This window comes from Canis lupus, chromosome 4 (genome assembly GCF_048164855.1).
Source record: "Canis lupus baileyi chromosome 4, mCanLup2.hap1, whole genome shotgun sequence".
In the NCBI taxonomy this organism is placed as follows: Eukaryota; Metazoa; Chordata; class Mammalia; order Carnivora; family Canidae; genus Canis; species Canis lupus.
This window is the reverse complement of record NC_132841.1, coordinates 51233093-51245495: the sequence shown is the minus strand read 5'-3', so window position 1 is coordinate 51245495 and position 12403 is coordinate 51233093.

Here is a 12403-nt window from a genome sequence, read left to right as displayed (position 1 = left end):
GGGTGTGGTAAAGGAAACTGGGTGTCTGGGGACAGCACTGGAAGGAAGGGAGAAGGTGGCTCACAGAGACAATGGGTTGGAGGCCTGGATGAAGTTGAAGACATGCTGGAGGGAAGAGAAGGAAAAAGGAGGAAGAGGAGGTGGCAGTTGAAGGGAACAAGGACCCCTAAAATTGTGATGCTGGCAATAGGAGTTAAGGATACCACTGGTGGGAGGATGTGGCTGAGGGGGCTGGGGGGGCAGAGGGTAACAGGAATAAGGGAGGTGTCTGACCAGTGAGAGTCACTTTTAAGAAGCCTGCAGGAGAGACGCCTGGGTGGCTCAGTGGTTGAGCGTCTGCCTTTGGCTCATGGTCTCAGGGCCCTGGCATCAAGTTCCGCATGGGGTTCCCCACGGGAAGCCTACTTCTCCCTCTGCCTGTGTCTCTGCCTCTCTCTGTGTGTCTCTCATGAGTAAATTAAAAAACAACAAAAAAAGGAAGCCTGCAGGAGAGGGTGCCTGGGTGGCTCAGTAGGTTAAGCGTCGGCCTTTAGTTCTGGTCATGATCCTGGAGTCCTGGGATGAAGCCCTGCTGATATCAGGCTCCCTGCTCAGCCAGGGGTTTGCTTCTCCCTCTCTGCCCCTCCCCCTGCTCATGTGCTCACTCTCTCTCTCTCTCAAAATAAATGAATAAAATCTTAAAGAAAAAGCTTGCAGGAGAGAGTAATGTAGGGGCCAAAGGCAGGCTATCCCAAGATGGGCCACTTTGGCATATCGGTGACTTTAAATCAAAGTTAACTGAAGAGACAGCCTGTGTAAGGACACCCAGACACTCCTTTTTCCCTCTGAAAGCAGGAAATAAATCTCCCACATGAAAGTCCCCCTCCCTGTACCAGGAGGTAGAGAAACCTCCTTAATCAGAGACTGAAAATTCAGAGCCCAGAAGACTGTATGAGCAACTGTTAACTTTTCACTAATTTACCACTCCAGCCCAAATTCTTCTGTTTAGCATTCCTTACAGAGCGAATGTTCCCAAAGTTAAATTTTCTTTGTCCTGTCTATCCTCACAGATTTATCGCCTCTTTGTCTTAAAAAGCATAAAAATTGCCTCCGTTGGGATCCCTGGGTGGCGCAGCGGTTTAGCGCCGGCCTTTGGCCCAGGGCGTGATCCTGGAGACTCGGGATTGAATCCCACCTCGGGCTCCCGGTGCATGGAGCCTGCTTCTCCCTCCGCCTGTGTCTCTGCCTCCCTCTCTCTCTCTCTCTCTCTCTCTCTATCATAAATAAATAAAAAATTAAAAAAAAAATTGCCTCCGTTGGTCATTTCTTTGAGTCTCAATTTCACTATTGGGCCTCTATGCACATGGTAATAAAACTGTAGTGTTTTTTTTTCTCCTGCTAATCTGTCCCATGTAAACTGAATTCTTCACCCACCTTTTAGACCTTGAACGTTTCCTTCCCTAGAGTAACAAGTGGGGTTGTAGGCTGTCTAGACTGGCGGTAGGAAGTCCAGAGGAAGAAATGACTTCGGAAGGAGAAGGCAAGAGAAACGGGTTGCCAGGGTCCCCGAGGAGCGCGCAGGTGGCCCTACCCCGACGCCTCCCCACAGGTGTGCGGAAGTTAGCAGGCCTCCCTCGAGGGGCGGAAAGGATGGGGTCCGGGGTGGGGAGGCGGCTCGGTACCCAGGCCTTGGCTGAGGGCTGTGGCTCCTGAGGGCCCCCGGGCAGGGTGGTCGCCCAACGGGGGGAATCTGGGTGGGAGGGGTAGTTGTGCAGGGGCTGGGGGCAGCCGGGGCGGCTCCGGCCTGAAGGATCTCGCGGTCCCACAAACGGACTCCGCGAGCGCCCACCCTGAGCCTCGCCGCTCACAGATGCTGGCTGGGAACGTGTCTCATCCTGCGGGCGGCGCCGGGAAGGAGCCCCCGGGACTCCCCGCCCCGCCCCCTCCGCAGCCCCAGCGCCCCCCGCCCCCCGCCGCGCGCTCCCCCGCGGCTTTCGGAGCCCCCGGGCGGGGCGGGGCTCGGTGCTCTGCAAAGCGGACAGACAAAAGACGGAAGACAGAAGAGGGCTGGGCACGCCCCAGCGCCCCGGTAGCCGCAGGCTGCGCGCGGCCTCCCTTGGGGCCGGGGTGGGGCGCGGAGCGCGGGGAGGCCCAGCCCGGGGCGGGGAGCCGGGAGCCGGGAGCCGCGAGCCGCTCCGGCCGGGCCCAGGCGCCTCCGCTTTCCCGCCGGGGAGGCCTCGGGGCTGCCCGCCTTCCCTTCCCGGGCCCCGGCTCCGCACTGAACGGAAGAGGCCCCAGGGGCACCGGCCGCCGCGCCCCGCCCCGCCCCGCCCCGCCCGGCCCCGGCTGCCGGCCACGTGCCCGGTGGCCTCGGGCAGCTTCCCTCCCGTCTCCGGGCCTCGGCTTTTTCTCGTCTAAAAAAAGGCGGCTGGACTCGGTTTCTCCAAGGTCCCTGCAGCTGGAGCGGCCCGTGAGGGACCTGCCTTCCTCCTCGCGGGAACACCCCCGTGCCCCCGGCCTGCAGGTGGACCGTGGACCGTGGACCGGGGGCGCTTCCGCGGCTTCCATCCGTCCGGCCTCGGGGCGGGCGGGCGAGAACCGTGGAAGTGCAGCTGTGCCTTCCAGAAGCGCTCGGCGCGTCCTCTCCCTTCCGCCCCCTCCCCCTCCCCCTCCGCTAGAGCCAGAGAGTGAATATTTTAGGATCTCTAGGCCCTGCCCTGTCACCACCGCTCAACTCTGCCCTTGTAGCAAAATGAGCCGGGCTGTGTTCCCCTAAGGCCTTGCTAATGGCAGCTGAGATGTGAGTTTCTTATTCTCACGTGTCAAGAAAGCGTGTTCTTTTAAAAATATTTTTTAGGGACGCCTGGGTGGCTCAGTGGTTGAGTGTCTGCCTCCCGTCCAGGGTGTGATGTTGGAGTCCCCGGCTGGTGTCCCGTATCGGGCTCCCAGCATGGAGCCTGCTTCTCCCTCTGCCTGTGTCTCTGCCTCACTCTCTGTGTCTTTCATGAATAAATAAATAATACCACGTTAAAAAACGTGGAAACCATGCGTAGCTAGCAGACTGCATTAAAATCCACTACGTGGCCCAGGCGACACTGTGCAAGCCCTGGTTTATAGCCCAGGCTTTGTTTTGGGAGCTCTGGGGCTGGTTCTTTGGCCTTTCTGGAGCTGTTTCCTCATCTGCAGAATACTGACAGATTGCAGTATGATTATGGGGATGAAGTCAGACCACAGATGAAGATACTGTGTGAATGATGTGATTTTTTTTTTGTGTTATAGTTTAAATGTGTCCTCAACAGAGCATAGGGACTTCCAGGATAGGCCTTGCACGCCCCAATTTTCTGAGTTATTACTATGTGACAGCTCTGTGCTAGGTGATCACCATGCAATACCTCATTTAATCATTTCAGGCCTAGGAGAGACAAAAACATTCCCATTTTATAGGTAAGGAAACCAAGGCTCAGAAGTGAGGTTTTTCTTAAGTCTCTCTTTTTTTTTTTCTTCTTTTTTTTTTTAGTAACATCTATACCCAACACCCAACATGGGGCTCAGACTCATAACCCGGAGATCAAGAGTCACATGTTCAGAGCTGAATTTGAACTGAGTATTGGGTTGACCTTCAGAGCCTCTATTCATCTTCCTTATTTTCCTCTGAGTGAACTTGCAGGTACTTAGTCTGGCTATGTGACCTTATACAGGACACTTTATTTTTCTGGACATCTGTATCTCTTTGGTCAGGGGACAAGAATTTACAACCTCTATGTGCAACTGTCATGTGTTGTCATTTTCCAGAAGAGAAAAGCAAGGCTTGAAACAGTTAAGTGAAGATTGAAGTTTGGGCCTATCTGACCCCCAAACTGAGCTCTAATGACAGTAGCTCCAGAGTAACTGACTGCACAAGCCCCAAATCCAGGAGCCCTCTAGGACTCCTCCCTTCCCTCAACCCACATCCAGCATATTGGCCAGTTGTTTTCTCTCATCCTTGAAAATATATCCTTTGGGGCTGCTGTGATCTTTTAAAAGTGCAAATCAAGGGATTTATTATTTATTTATTTACTCCTGGATGGCTCAGTCAGCTAAGCATCCGATTCTTGATTTCGGCTCAGGTCATGACCTCAGGGTTGTGAGACTGAGCCTGCGCGGGGCTCCATGCTTAGCAGGGAATCTGTTAGAGATTATTTTGGTCCCTCTCTGCTCCTCTCCTCCTCTCACTCTCTCTCTCTCTCTCTCTCTCTCTCTCTCTCTCTCATTCTCCGTCTCTAAAATAAATAAATAAACCTTTAAAAATTTTTAAAACAAACAATAAATAAAAGTGCAGATCAAGTCCCTCCACACCCCTTCTTAGAAACTTGGAAGGTTTCCTAGTTGACTTGGAATAAAATCTAAAACCTTATATCTCTCACAGGGTGCTGTGCCACCCAGTCCCTCCCTGTCTCTGCCCTGAACCCCCTCTCATGCCCTCATTCCCTTTGCTCCAGCCTTAGTGGTGTCATTCTTTTTGTTCCTCTGACTCACCAGGGTGCCAAATCCTCTGCCCTCCCCTGACCTCTTGCCTCATCTGCAGGTCTTCATATAGGAGATGGCACAGTGATACCTCCCCAGCCAGGCGTCCCTGGCCATCCCCATCCCCAACCACCCTTTATCACAAGCCTTATGTTGTCCTGTTTCCGGCAGTCCTGGTATCTGATGCTCTGCACGCAGGGTACCTCCCCTAGTGGAATGTAAACTCCATTCCAGCCCAAACTTGTTTGCTTGTCCTCTCCTAAATCGCCAGTGCTTAGCCCATATCTGATAAAGAGTCGGTGCTCAACAAATATCTGATGAGCTAATGACTCATCTTGGCTGGATCTCTGTCCTCTCAGTGGGAGATCATGAACTTGCAACATAACCATTCAAGAGAAATGGAGCCTGACCATGTGCCTGGCCCCATGTTAGCCAGTGGGGCAACCACAAAGACATACCCAGGCCCGGGGTTAGTGACTCTCTGACCCCCTGGGCAGAGATATGTGCACACACAGTAAGACCAGAGACACTGTATGTATGCCCAGGTTCTGTTGAAAGCTATCTGGGCTCAGAGGTAGCTAGAGATAATGCCACATGGGTTTGGAATCAGAAATCCCCATACTCATTCTGTGCCAGAGCTGGGCCTCTCACCTAGGCTCCCTCTGTCTGAAACACCTCTTACTGGCACCTCCAGCCGGAGGTGATTCATTCTTTGGACCCCAGTTTCCATAACCCTTCCCCCAGGAGGCCTTCCTTGGCTCCTCAGACCCCACCTTGAGGGCAGCCTGGTAGTGGGTCCCAGTCCTAGCACTTTGCATTGTCTGTCTGCCTGTTTCCCTGTCTATACCTCACACACACACACACTGTAGGGCTATTTATTCCAGGGACACAGGGACCTTGACCAGCACCAAGTGTAGTGCAAAGCACAAAGCATGAGTTCAAGAAGTATTTATTTCCCAAATAAATGCACAGATAAGGAATTTCTTGGGAAGCAGAATTTCATCTTTCTGAGGCCAAGACAAGGCAGTGAGTTCCAGAGCCCCTCCACTTAGCTGTGGCCCACTCTCTGTATTTGCATTGGCCTGGCCACCTCCCTATCTGGAGGCTCTAGTGTCAAGTCCCAAACTGATGTTTTCTCTTCTTCTTTTCTTTTAAATAAACTTTACCTCCAACATGAGGCTGGAACCCCTGACCCTAACTCAGATCAAGGGTCTCAGGCTCTACTGACTGAGCCAACCAGGTGCCCCCAAAATATGTTTTGGTTTGTTTTGATTTACCAGGCTGGTTTTTTTTTTGTTTTTTTGTTTTTTTTTTTTTTTAAAGCAAACTCTATGCCCAACATGGAGCTCAGACTCATTACCCCAAGATCAAGAGTCGCATGCTCTACCAACTGAACCAGCCAGACGCCCATTGATACTTTCTCTTGTTAATTTTTTCTTGAGAATAGCTCCACTATGTACACATCTCAAGAAGTACAAAAGGGTATGCGTGAGGTGGCTCCCTGCCTCTCCTTCCTGGAGGTCAGCTGCTGCCAGCCCTTCCCTCTGCTGGACTCCTCTTTGTGGTACGTGGTACGTGCCCCAGAGAGGCCTGCAGCCTGCGTTTCCTGGCCTCTCTAGCTACAGAGGAAGGAGAACATCACTTTTGGCATTAGTGGCCTCTCTCTGTAGCTGGGTCCAGGCAGAGCGATGGAGGAGGTAAAGGCAGAGAGCCAGGATGATTCATCCCAGGCTGGAAGATTCCCAGGCTCCAGGGCAGCTGGGGAACCCCCTTGCAGCGAGAACAGACAGTGCCTGCTGTCCTGCATTACAAGGTCTCTGCTGGTCCTCCTGGCCAGACCCCCGGAGATGCCAAACGGCTTGACAAAGGGTGGAAAGAAGCCAAGGCTCCCAGGGTGAAGGATCTCACTCCAGTGTGGGACCTGGAGGAGGAGCATCCTCAATCTGTCTCATTTGGCCACTTCTAGCTCTAAACCTTCCTCACCAAAGGATAGTGAAGACAGTAAAAAAGAAAAAAGAAAAAAAAAATCTCAACAGCCCCTCTCTGCCCAAACAGAGGACTTGAGGTCAACATTGGTTAAGACAGGGCAGCCTGGGTGGCTCAGCGGTTTAGCGCCACCTTCAGCCCAGGGCATGATCCTGGAGTCCCACGTCGGGCTCCCTGCATGGAGCCTGCTTCTCCCTCTGCCTCTCTCTCTCCTCTCTGTGCTTCTCATAAATAAATAAAATCTTTTTAAAAAAAATATTGGTTAAGACAAATGTAGAAGCACCCAAGAAAGCAAACCTGCCAGGGTTCTGGGAAAGAGGCAGAGCTGGTTCCCTAATCCAGGGTTTGCTGGAGGCTCTTCTAGGGGACTGCCAGGTATATGAGCCTCCGGTCTTGTGCATTTTTTTTTTCAGTGCAGAGTTGACAGCTATGATTTTCAGTCACCACTGAGTTGCAAGGAGTAGAGCGGGACAAGATATCTCCTAGTAAAATTCAGTTTCGTATTTCCCATACCTCAGAACAGGGAAGGCAGGTACTCAGCATTCACAGCCACCCCCATACCCCTTTCTGCTCCTCCTTAGTTAATCATGGCACCTCGTCTAATAAGCAGTGCGTGTTCACACTCAGGATGCTACCTGTTTGCCACCCCTGCCCTAAAGGGAACTCTGCCCTAGCCCTACCAGCCCCACAAGTGGCCCACGGGAATGGGGTCCCCCATTTTGCAGAGCGCAACCTGGGCAGCCCCCTCCACAGTGGCCCAGGATAGAGAGATGGCTTTGGAGGCTCGAGGGGGAGGATGGATTATCCTCCCTTTGATAATCTCCCAGGCCGCTTCCACCCAGGCAGTCCTACTTTATCTCTTATACAGTGGACTTCCCAGTAAGACTTCACTTGAAACAAAGTGTCACATTGCTAATAACAGTGACACACCCTGGGAAATCTGTTCCCTGGAGAGGGGGCAGTGAGACCCTAGATTTTGGAGTCTGATTAACGGCTTGGCCTCTCACTGACTGTGACCTTGGGCACATACTACTACCTACCTCCCCGTGTGGCTGAGAGGACTAAGGGAGATAATGCAGCCACTGTGCGGCCACATGGCCACCACCTGATCCATGGCAGCGTGATGACAGCAGGACCTTGGGGAAGGGGACAGTCTCCTCTATTTTGGATGGCCGTGAGCCTAGGGAAGTTTCTCTTGCCTCTGTTGACATTTGGGGCCAGATCATTCTTTGAAGTGGGGGCTGTCATGTGCCTTGTAGGAGGTTTAGCAGCATCCCTGGCTTCCACCCCGTAGGTGGCCTGTCTCCTTCTCTCCCCGGGTAGGATAACCGAAAATGCTTTCAGAGGCTGCCAAATAGCCCAAGACAAAATTGCCTCTAGTTGAGAACCACAGCTCCTCTTGCTGCAGGAACCAGGAGGGTATTGTGGAGGCAGCAGGAGCGGGAGGATGGAACAGGGAAGGCAGCAAAGGCTACCTCCCCCTGCTTGGAAAGCTCCTCAGTCAGCGCCTCTTGCTCTGTCCCTGGAGACTCCTTGTTTCTGCTGGAGGCTTCTTTCTGATAAGGCTGCAGTAAACTGCGTGCATGTGTGTGTGTGTGTGTGTGTGTGAGAGAGAGAGAGAGAGAGAGAGAGAGAGAGAGAGAGAGGGAAAGAAAGAAAGGGAAGGGCGGGAGAGAGAGGGAGGGGGCAGAGGAGGGACCCAGAGAGGAGAATGAGACTGCGGGGGGGGGGGGGGGGGGGGCGGGGGCGGGGGGGGGGAGTTATGGAAGCCTGAAAGCACTCTTGGTCCCCGCGTCCCTAGTCTCTGAACACAGCACCCACGATAGAGCCTGGGGGCCTCTGGCAGTGGAGTCTAAGGTCCTTTGCCCCGCCTGGAAGTGGGCTGAGGGAGATGACTCCTGAGGCCCCAGGCCCAGGCTGGAAGGGCACGGAGTGGGAGGGAAGGCACCCAGCCGGGTCTCACTCTCCGGCCACTCCAGGGCTTCTGTCCACTAAGATCCATCAGAACATGACTCTTCCCCACCCCGTTGCAGTAACCGCCTCTAGATACCTCCAGGTATCTAGAGACCTGGACTCACCTCCTAGCTGGCCTCCTTGCTTGCACCCTCATTCCTTCCACCCTTTATTTTTCACAAAGTAAAAGGCACGACCTATTAAAAATGCAAATCAGATTGTGCCATCCTCAGACTCAAAGCCCTGCAGTGACCGCCTCAGCCCTCAGAATCAAATCAAACCTCTGGCACAGCCCTGGAGCATGTGTGGTTCCTGCCCTCTGCCAGACCTCAGCTCTTCTTGCTCTTTCTTTCACCCCACCTTGTCCTTCCTTCGATTTCTGCCATATGCTGAGCAGGCCTCCCACCCCCACCCCAGCTCTTCACAAGCTGAATTTTGCCTGAGGTTCCCCTGCCCGTTGTCTGCAGTCCCCTGTCCTAAGCATTAGAATGTCTCCACCAAGTGATCTTATCAGGCCTTCCCTGCCCACCAGTGTGCAAATGACCTCCTTAGATGCTGGCATATCACCCAGTTGTATAGGGTTCACAGCACTTTTTCACCTTGTCCCTTTGTTGTTTGCCTCTGCTGGCCCTGCATCTCAGTTCCCAGAAGTTAGGGATCTTGCCTATTGCTAATTTCCACATCCCCGGGGCTGAGGCGTCTGCACATAGTAGAGGATCATGAAGATTGATTGACTAGACAGGCAAATAAGTGATAAGATGGTCTGAGGAGCCCCTTTCTACACTATGGCTTTGGCTCTGTGTCATCGCAGGCTTTGTCCTCTGGCTCAGCAAGGCCCACAGGCCGAGGCTGGCCCAGCCTCTGGTGATGGGGCAACAGATGTGGCCCCAGGCAGCTCTGTGCAGGTGCAGAGATGTCAACGGTACAAATGCTAGAATGTCCCGGGTTACTAGGGAGGACACTTGCAGGATTTGTCACACTTCTCTTGTAGCTCTGAGGGACCAATCATGGCTACAAGATTCCCTTTCCTCCTCTCTTTTTGTGAATGCCTCATTATGGCTATTATTAAGCTGACTTTCCTCCAAAGAAGACCACTCCTGGGTACAGTGGCAGGCCAGCCAGCCACCCAGAGATGCTCGAGGCCAGAAGGAGGCAGTGCCTTTCCCCTGGGCCCCGACCCATGGGGGGGCCTTCGCAGGCCAGGCTGCAGAGTGTCACCAGAGGGCGCCCCAGGTCAGGGCATCTGTGGCAGCCAGAGGCCTGGGGCCAGAGAGGAGGGTTTGCTGGCCTTAGCCTGTGTCCTACCTGCTGGGGTCTCTCTTTCTCTCTCTGTCCCTACCTAGCTTCATCCTTCACCGAAGCTTGTCTCCCTCCATCCGTAAACCCACTCTGAACCCTGCTCTATAAGCCCTAGCACCAGACCCCAGTGTGGGACTGCTGGAGATTCGGGCTTTCCTGTAAGAAGTGGAACTTGACACAGTCTTCTCCGTGGAGGGGGGCCACATGCTCACCTGCCCTACCCCAGCCAGATCCTCTCTGAGCCCCTCACTGCCCAAAGGGGAAGCCGAGACCATGAAACACAGTGCTAAGTCTAGGATCAAATCCTGACTGTGATTTAAGGGCTGGACCTCTTTGGGCAGCTTCCCTAAGCCTTCTGAACTCAGGCTGCAGAAGTGCCAGCTCAGCGCTCTGCCTGGAGCGCTTGCTTACAGCCCCTTGTCCAGCTGAGGCTGCAGCCCTGAGCCCAGAATCTTCCGATTAACCCTTTGGCCCCGGTACACAGGTGGCCGAGGCCACTGGGAACAGACGTGCTGCCTTGTCTTGGGGAGAGGTCTGGGTCACCAGCTGATGTCATAGGGCCTTCCCCAGGGCCTGCTTGTGTTTTCCTGCCCTGAGCTTCCCTGGGGCCACTCCACCCTTCCTCCCGGCCTGGCTGCACCTGACATCCCTTCATACCCAGCCCAGAGATGGAGCTGGGGGTTGGGGGAGGCAGGAAGGTGCTCTCAAACATGCTGGGGGAATATGAACCCTCACAGGGGATGATTGGCCAGCTCTGCTACTTCAGGGGACTTCATCCGACAGATGTAATCTTACAGATGTGAAACAAAACAATGCACAGTTTCTGCTGCAGCTCTGTTACACTGAAAGGTTGGAAGTAACCTAAAAGCTGCATCAGTAGGTGATTGGTCCAATACACTGTGATGGAGCCACAGAATGAAATACCAGGCAGCTGGAATCAAGAAGGAGGACCTGTTTGGCACCAACATGGAACATTCTTCAGGCTATATAAATTTAAAAATCGAAGTGTGACAGGCAGGGGGGATATATAAACACATGCAAATGTATACATATTTGTGTCTATATGCATCATATTGCTCTGAAGGCAAGTGTTCTGTTGCCTGGGCAGGGCATGGGGATCAGAATGGCAGAGGGGTCAAGGGATGAGGGGGAGATTTTCTTTGTAGCCCTTTCCTTACTCTTGATTATTGAAACATTGGCATGTAATACCTACTCCAAATATTATTTTTATTTATTCATTCGTTTATTTTAAGTAGGCTCCACGCCCAATGTGGGGCTTGAGCTCATGACCCTGAGATCAAGAGTCACTTGCTTTACGGCATGAACGAGCAAGGAGCCCCAATTTTTAAAGCTCTCCTTAATGAAAAGGAAATGGTGGCCAAAGAAAAATGATATACCTTCTCTCCTTTCCGTCCCCCTGTTCTTCACTCCCATTGGCTCTTTATAAGGTGTGACTGTGGGACGTCTCTGAGCATCCTTTCCCTTCCCTGTAAAAAGACCCACTGAGTCCTTGCTTCAGAGCTCATTGTGGCAACTGAGATTCCATAGAGGACTCATAGTGGTAGCACAAGGGAGTACGCAATCCACCTCTTTTCCTCCCTGCTTCCTGTCCCATGGTCATATTTTCTTTACTGGGAAATATGCTTTGAAAGAGAAGCCAAGGTTCAAGGCCACCCTGCGAGCAGCCTTGAGCTTGGGCTTCCCACTGACTCTGAAATCCTGTCTTGAGGTTTACAGCCCCCAGGGCAGGGCTAGGATAGGGTGGGGATCTTGGAGTAATTGGTTCCACAGGTAGAAATCCCCAGGATCTCAGGAAATCAAAACAATGTAGAGGGTGTCCTTTCCACTGCTAGCAGTGTGGCTTTAGTGGGGTTCTGGTAAAGGCTGAGGCTTTTGCCTGGCTTGGGACCCACACATCCTCCCAGGCAAGGACAAAATCCTAGTAATGATCAGATTGTTACCTTGGCCAGAATTTGCAAGCTCAGCGTATCTACCCAGGAAGGCCAGAGCTAGGGCAGGTCAACTCTATCAGCTTTTCCTGCTGTGCATGCACACATACTGCAGCCGCTAGCTCCGGTGGACACTTGCACCTGTACACATGTACACCTCTCCTGTGTGTGCATGCACATCCCTCCACACAAACCCACCTGCCTGTACATATATGCACATAAACGGACATGCAGTGTACATGTGTCAGGTGTTAACTGACAGGCACACGCACACACACGCACACTCTTAAAGTCCACAGACAAAAATGCACACACTTAGATATACCCCCCCTCATGTTCAATACATACTCCTGTTGTAGATCATTTCCAGAGATGGCTGCCGTGGATTCCTTTCTTCTCTGCATGTGCATGCTTTTCCACCTCAGCAGGTGGAAAAGCACCACCTTTTATCTCCCTCCTCTTGAATATTTGTGGTAGAAGTAACATTCTGAGATTTCTAAATCCAGGCTTTAAGAGGACTGGCAGCCATTTGCTTCCTCCTTGGAAGTTCAGCCTTCCTGAGGCCACCATGCTATGAGGAAGCCCAAACTAGTCATGTGAGGAGGGAGAGGAGCTGTGCAGAGAAGCACTGTGTCAAACATGGGAGGGAAGCCTGGGCCCTCCAGCTCAGCCTAGCGACTAGCGGAATACAGCTGAGCTATCTGAGAGACCATAGATGATGCCGTGTGGAGATG